Source organism: Suricata suricatta, chromosome X (assembly GCF_006229205.1).
Source record: "Suricata suricatta isolate VVHF042 chromosome X, meerkat_22Aug2017_6uvM2_HiC, whole genome shotgun sequence".
NCBI classification, from domain to species: Eukaryota; Metazoa; Chordata; class Mammalia; order Carnivora; family Herpestidae; genus Suricata; species Suricata suricatta.
This window is the reverse complement of record NC_043717.1, coordinates 57,025,328-57,033,539: the sequence shown is the minus strand read 5'-3', so window position 1 is coordinate 57,033,539 and position 8,212 is coordinate 57,025,328.

Genomic DNA, 8,212 nt, shown 5'->3' with positions numbered 1-8,212 from the left:
ATAAACATTGTGAAAATGTCATTACTACCCAAAGTAATCTACACATTCAATGCCATCCCCATCAAAATTGCACCAATATTCTTCTCAAAACTAGAACAAACTATCCTCAAATTCCTATGGAACCACAAAAGACCCCGTTTAGCCAAAGCAATCTTGAAAAAGAAAAGCAAAGCTGGAGGCATTATAATTCCAGACATCAAGTTATATTCTAATGGTGTACTGATCAAAAAAGCAGGGTACCAGCACAAAAACAGACACATATCTTTCTTTGTAAAAAATATTCCAAAGAGTGAATTTAATTCATATGAACTTCCTCCATTTATTTATGTATTCCAAAGTCCGTGTCTAAAGTATCTCCAGTGCTCTCCCCATCTTTCAGGGACCAGGACCAAAAACCCTCCCCATACTACAGTGGATTGTTAACATTTGTTTGATAAAATACATACTCCTTAATTATGCATTTTGAGATCCAATAGTTACAGCAACCATACAGTCAGATTTTCTAAGACAGACCCAATTTCAAATACTGTTTCCTATGTATTATATCCTTAAAAATTATTGAAAAGGTCTGGCAATTACTTTGCCTTCCAAAATATATATCTTACCTCTGACACTCATACCCAAAAGCAGCATAAAAGTAATTTGACAGGCCATAGAACCTGATACTTATCCAGAAGTTGTGATCACTGTATATACAGTTCTATGCAATATGTACAGTGTGATATCTTCCCACCCATTTATTCTTTTTACACAACAAGCATTTATAGATCCACTATTTGCCAGGTAACTGGTGCCAGAGAAGTAAATATATTATATAAGAAAACAGATATAGAAGTAGACAAATTATTTTTAAATGTTTATTTGTTTACTTGAGAGAAAGAGAGAGAGAGAGAGAGCGAGAGAGAGAGAGAGAGAGAACAAAGCGGGAGAGGAGCAGAGAGAGAAGGAGACATAAAATCTGAAACAAACTGCAGGCTCTGAGCTGTCAATACAGAGCCTGATATGGGGCTGGAACCCATGAACTGTGCAATCATGACCTGAGATGAAGTTGGATGCTTAACCAACTGAGGCACACAGCTGCCCCAGAAGTGGACAAATTATAATATGATGTGATACATAGGAAAATAGAGTTACAAACTATGTGCTTTGGTAGCCAAAAATAAAAAACAGCCTAGTAATTTTGTTTGGGAATAATAAAGAAGACTTAACTAAACGAAGTTACAGTTGAACTTATACTTAAATTATAAATAAGATATAAAAGATAAATAGCTTATTTCTCTAAATAGATACTGTTAGGGTATTGGACTGGAAAGTATTCAATTTTATTATTGACTTCCTTCTGTCAGCTCATATAATATTTCAGTTTCTCTAGAAAGGTGCTAAAAATAAATGTCCTCATAATAATAAACCTACGCATATATTTTTTTTTAAGTGGAACTTAATGTATCTACCATTTATGGTCATCAGGTGAATGAAATTGTATTCCTATTAGCAACCACCCTTTTCAGATATCATCACTGATCACAAAACATGAGTTTAAAAAGAAACATAGGAAAAAATAAAAAAAAAGAAAGATAGACTATACATATCCACATGTAGCCATACATATGATACGCATGTCTCTGAGTATGTGTATATACCCCTCCACACACACACACACACCATTCAACTCTTTTTTTTAATGTTTTATTTATTTTTGAGAGGGAGGCAGACAAGAGCCCAAGCGTAGGAGGGGCAGAGAGAGGGAGACACAGAATCCAAAGCAGGCTTCAGGCTCTGAGCTGTCACCACAGAGCCTGATGCAGGGCTTGAACTAACAAACTGTGAGATCATAACCTGAGCCAAAGTCAGACACTTAACCGACTGAGCCACCCAGGTGCCCCTCAACATTCAACTCTTAATAAGTTCCATCAGAAGAAACAAAATTGGCAGCCAGGATTTCTTGAGTACAATGTTTGATTTGGAGCTAAAAAAGATTAAAGTTTATTGTTAAATGCTAATTTGAGGTTTTATAAATCAGCTAAAACAATTATGATTATAAAACAGTTTTGATGCATGGGAACTCTGTGACTATTAAAAGTATTAATTTCACTGCTTTTTAACTAATCATCTTTAATTCAATACAAATTTTTAAGATTTTATTTTAATTCCATTTAGTTAACATACAGTGTTAGATTAGTTTCAGGAGTACCATACAGTGATTCAACAATTCCATATATCACCTAGTGCTCATCAGGACAAGTACATTCTTTAATCCCCATCAGCTATTTAACTCATCTTCCCGTCCCTCTCCCTTCTGGTAACCATCAATTTGTTCTGTATAGTAAAGAGCCTCTTTCTTGGTTTACCTCTCTCTCCCCTCCCCATTTGCTCATTTATTTTGTTTCTTAAATTATACATACAATAGAAATCATATGGCATTTGTCTTTTTCTGAATGACTTATTTCTCTTAGCATAATAGTCTTTACTTCCATCCATGTTATTGCACATGACAAGATTTCATTTTTGTTTATGGTTGAGATTTAGATAGATAGATAGATAGATATAGATATAGATATAGATGACATCTTCCTTATCCATTCATCACTCAGTGGACACTTTAGTTATTATAGGTAATGCTGCTATAAACATTGGAGTACGTGTATCCCTTTGTACTAGTATTTTTTAATTATTTGGGTAAATACCTACTAATGCAATGGTTGAATCATGGGGTAGTTTTATTTTTAACTTTTGTTTTTAATTTTGTAATGTTTATTCATTTTTGAGAGAGAGAGAGATTGAGACAAAGTGTAAGTGGGGGCGGGGCAGAGAGAAAGGGAGACACAGAATCCAAAGCAGGCTCCAGGCTCTTAGCTGTCAGCACGGAGCCCAATGCGGGGCTCAAACCCACAAAATGTAAGGTCATGACCTGAGCCAAAGTCAGACGCTTAACCAACTGAGCCACCCAGGTGCCCCTATTTTTAACATTTTGAGGAACTTCCATTCTGTTTTCCAGACTGGTTGCACCAGTTACCATTCCCACCAACAATGCAGGAGGGTTTCCCTTATCCATCTTCAAAAGCAACACCTGTTGTTTCTTATGTTGTTTTTAGCTATTCTGGCAAGTGTAAGTGATATCGCATTGTAGTTTTGATTTGTAGTTCCCTGATAACCAGTGACGTTGAGCATCTTTTCATGTGTCTGTTGTCCGTCTGTTTGCCTTCTGTGGAAAAATATCTTTTTTGTCTTCTGTCCATTTTTAATTGGATTATTTGTTTTTTGGGAGTTGAGTTTTGAAAGTTCTTTCTATATTTTGGATACTAACCCTTTATCAGATCTCATTTGCAAATACCTTCTCCCATTCCATAACTTGCCTTTTAGTTTCATAAGTTGTTTCCTTCCCATGGCAGAAGCTTTTTCATTTTGATGAAGTCCCAATAGTTTATTTTTGCTTTCACTTCCCTTGCATCAGGAGACATATCTAAAAAGAAGTTGCTATGGTTGATGTCACAGAGGTTACCGTCTGTATTATCCTTTAGAATTTTAATAGTTTCATGCCTCATATTTAGGTCGTTAATCCAGTTTGAATTTATTTTTGTGTGTGGTGTAAGAAAGTGGTTCAGTTTCATCCTTTTCCATGTTGCCATCCAGTTTTCCCAACACTATTTGTTGAAGAGAGTCTCTTTTTTCCATTGGATATTCTTCCCTTTGTTTAAGATTAATTGACCATATAGTTGTCTGTTTTCATTTCTGCATTTTTATTCTGTTTTATTGAAATATGTGTCTATTTTGATGATAGTTCCATAATGTTTTTATCAGTACAGTTCTGTAATATAACTTGAAGTTCAAAAATGTGATACTTCCAGCCTTGTTTTTCTTTTTCAAGGTTACTTTGGCTATTTGGCATCTTTTGTGGTTCCAAACAAATTTCAGGATAATTTGTTCAAGCTCTGTGAAAAATGATGGTGGTATTTCAATAAGGATTGCATTAAATATGTAGACTGCTTTGGGTAGAATAGACACTTTAACAATATTTGTTCTTCTGATCCATGATCATGGAATGACCTTCAATTTCTTTCATCAGCGTTTTATAGTTTTTAGAGTACAGGTGTTTCACCTCTTTGGTTATGTTTATTCCTAGATATTTTATGGTCTTTATTTCAATTATGAATGGGATTGATTCCTTAATTTCCGTTGCTTCATTATTGGTGTATAGAAATGCAACAGGTTTCTGTGCGTTTTATATCCTGTGATTTTTCCTGAATTCATAATCAGTTCTAGCAATTTTTTGTGGGGTCTTTCAGATTTTCCACATACAGCGTTATGTTATCTGCAAATAGTGAAAGTTTTACTTCTTCCTAGCCTACTTGTATCCTTTTATTTCTTTTTGTTGTCTAATTGCTGGGACTTCCAGTACTATGTTAAATAACAATGGTGAGAGTGAACATCCTGTCATGTTCCTAACATTAGAGGGAAATCTGTCTTTTTTTTTTTCCCAATAAAGATGAAGTTAGCTTTAGGTTTTTCCTCACTGACTAGCAAAAGCATACCATTTATGCAGCCAAAGACAGTGAACAGATTATTGAAAATCTATTTTTTGGGAACAGCTAATTCGCAGCCATGCTCTGCTTTAGAGAGAGGTTTGTCAAGCACTCCACATATGAAGACCTAAACAGGAAGCCAATAATGGCCCAGAACAAACCAAAGCTGTGGACAGAAATGTAACTGCAAGTTTTTAAGCTAGAAACAAGCAGATGAATTAACAGTAAAAGTCTTCATAACCAATCAGACACCATCATTTGTTTCACAACTTTTATTTCATTCCTCTTGAGATAAGTTTGGGAGCAAATTGGAATATATTGGATCGAAATTAGATAATACCTGGTCAGAGTTCAAAAGCAAAGTACCTTCCCCAGTCTGCAGAGACAGACAATATGAAATTCAGAAAAGCCTCTGAAAACACATTCAGCTCTGCTTAAACAAGATAGGATTTTTCTCTCTTTCTAGCCCTGAGTAGTTCACACACAATTCACATCTGTTAAGGAACAGGCAGCTATACATTTTCCATGTAAATTCCAAATGGCTACTGCTCATTTGCAACCCTTTCTTCAAATCCAGCCATTCCAGTTCCTCTGAGGTTACCTGCCTAGAAGCTAAGAAGAAATGTTTTGTCTATGAATGCATAATTGGTCATTGATGATGAAACAGGCACTCACTCAGCCTTACCTGACCTAGGGAAAAGGTTTCTGACCATCTTTTCAGGTGTTCATGTCAGTCAACACTATTTCCATATAATTTATAAGGTATTAAAGATAAAAAATAATGGATCTTTTCAGTTAGCATCTTGGCAGATGATGATAGTAGTACATTTTATTTGAGAAGCCAGAACAGACTTTTCCCAGTAAAACTACAAAGAGAAAACTGTGAGCATTGGCTCCAGATCCTACCAGAAAAAGGCTACCATTATACTCCATTACAGTTAAAGCTATGTATGTACCTCCTGGATGGCATCCAATAACATAGAACTTTTCCTTCCCCCTTACTTTTTTCTTTTTTATTAAAAACATGTCCACTCAATGGCTAGACAGTGGTTTCTAATAAATAAACAGACTAAAAATCAACCAGAGGAATGTGTGTTGAAAGTAATGGGAGATTTTTCAGAATCATCAGTAACAAGATACTTCTTTGTAGTCAACTTTATATGTTAGGTGACATGTCTTTGGGGCTGAAATCTCCAGTCCAAGTACAACTCAAACGTGTCAGCAAGTGCCAGGAGGTACCAATTAAATGAGGGTAAACTGCAAAAGGAAAGGTGGAGTAATTTACTTAAGACTTGAATATAGCGTAATAGTTCTAAGCATGTTCAAAGTTTGTTTTCTTTCTCTGAGTTCTTCCTTGAATATATGGAAAAATATTTGGTAATCCCTATATTCTACATTTTAAAAAAACCCTCAAAAGTAAAAGATGATAAGATAATTAAAGCAGCCTCTTTAGGAAATTAAGTATGTACATTGCCAATCGTAGTCTAAAAATAAGATATTTTATTCTTCCGTGTTCAAGTTCTAATAAATGTCAGCATGAAACAGTTGGAAAAGAGGTTGCACTTTAGGAAAAAGAGAAGCCTCAAGGGATAAATGGAAGGTCAGTAGCATATACAGGAAGGGCCCTAAAATCATATAGATTTAGTTTCCCATTTCAGATCTACCACTTTCATTTATTCAACAAATATTACTTGAGTCTCTACTACATATTAGATACTATAGTGAAAAAGAATAACATTATTTCTACTTTCATAGAACATAAATCTTATGAAGAGTAATGTAGACAGACACTGAACAAATACATTAAAAATAAGAATATCAGGGACACCTGGGTGGCTCAGTCTGTTAAGCATTCGACTCTTGGTTTTGGCTCAGGTGATGATCTCATAGTTTAGGTTCAAGCCCCGTATCAGGCTCTGTGCGGACAGTGTGGAGTCTGCTTGGGATTCTCTCTCTATCTTTCTCTCTTCCCCTTCCCAGCTTATTATTTCTCTCTCTCTCTCTCTCTCTCTCTCTCTCTCTCTCTCTCTCTCTCTCTCTCTCTCAAAATAAATAAATAAACTTACAAAAAGAAGAATATCAGTTTCTTGAAGAAAGTTATAATAGAGTAAAGTGACAACAGTAACTGCATATCTACTGTGGAATGGATGACCAGGAAAAGCCTCTCTGAATAAGTGACATTTGAACTTGAATGATGAGAACGAGCCAGCCATGTGATTACCTAGTGGATAACTATTCAAAGCAGAGACAAGATCAAAAGGTAAAGGTCCTAAGACAAAAATGAGCTTCACTTATTAAGGGAATGGAAAGACTAATGTACCTAGAGTTTGAGTATTACAAAGAGTACTAAGAAATTAGGTTGGGCAATAGGTAAGAGCCTGATCTGGGGCAGTCTTACCATGGTTAGGTGTTGGATTTCATAAAAACCTACTTAATTACTATGAGACTTTGAGCAAGTTGCTTAACTCTATGTCTCATTTCTTTCACTTGTAAAAGAGATAATAAAAGTACCTACCTCTTAATATTGAGGATGTCATGCTAAGTGAAATAAGTCAGGTGGAGAAGGACAGATACCATATGTTTTCACTCATAGGTCTAGCAGGAGAAACCTCACCATGGAGAGGACCATGGAGAGGAGAAGGAGGAAAAAGCGTTAGGGAAAAGTAGAAAGGCAAATCATGAGAGACTCTTGAATACTGAAAACAAAGGGCTGAAGGGGGCGGGGTAAAGGGGAAGGGGGGTAATAGTCATGGAGGAGGACACTTGTGGGGAAGAGCACTGGGTGTTATATGGAAACCAACTTGACAATAAACTATACATAAAAAAAGATTGTTGATGGAAACCAATTTGACAAAAAACTATGATTAAAAAAAGATTGTAGTAAAAATTAAAAGAGAAAATATATGCAAAGCACAGTGCCTGACACATAGTAAACATTCAACAAAGTGGTTGTTTTTATATAGTAGAACAAGTCTCCTTGTAACTGATTGGGGGCTTAGAATCAGACTGGCTGTATGCAAGTCCTGTTTCCACCATTGATTGGCTGTATGACTTTGAGAAAGTTACTTAAAATCCTTAAGCCTCAGTTTTATTGTCTTAAAACTGAGGTTAGGAGATTTTATGTGATATTTTCTGACACATAATGAGCATTTGAATTGAATTGTTATTGTTATTATTCAAATTCTTTCTGTTCTCACTTCCAAGTGGGAGTAGGCAGCCATTTTGGTGGAGTGTTTTCAAAAGAGAAAACTTAGGATCTCTTATCCCCAAAGCCTGCCTCTTTTCTCCTTAATGACAGAAGTTCCACCATTAAAAATGTGCTTCTTGTGCTTAAGACTCATAGTCCTCGGTGTACATAACAATACTGATGAATAACACAGGCTTTAATGACAGACAGAAATGGGATCAAATAAGAGACTGACACTTATTAGCTCTACAACTGTTTGTTCTTCAGCTTGTTGAGCCTCAGTTTTCTTATCTGTAGAATGTGGCTAATCATAAAGCCTCTCTCATGTTATTGTTGTGAAATGCATTTAAAATTTTTAGTACAGTATCTGGCACTTAGTAAGTATCACTATCTGTATTACCATTATTAATAAGTACTGTTAGTTCTTGTTCAACATCAATGACTCTGGAGTTCTACCGTTAGAACTATCAGAGCCCTCAGAGATGATTGAGAACAACCAGCTTAT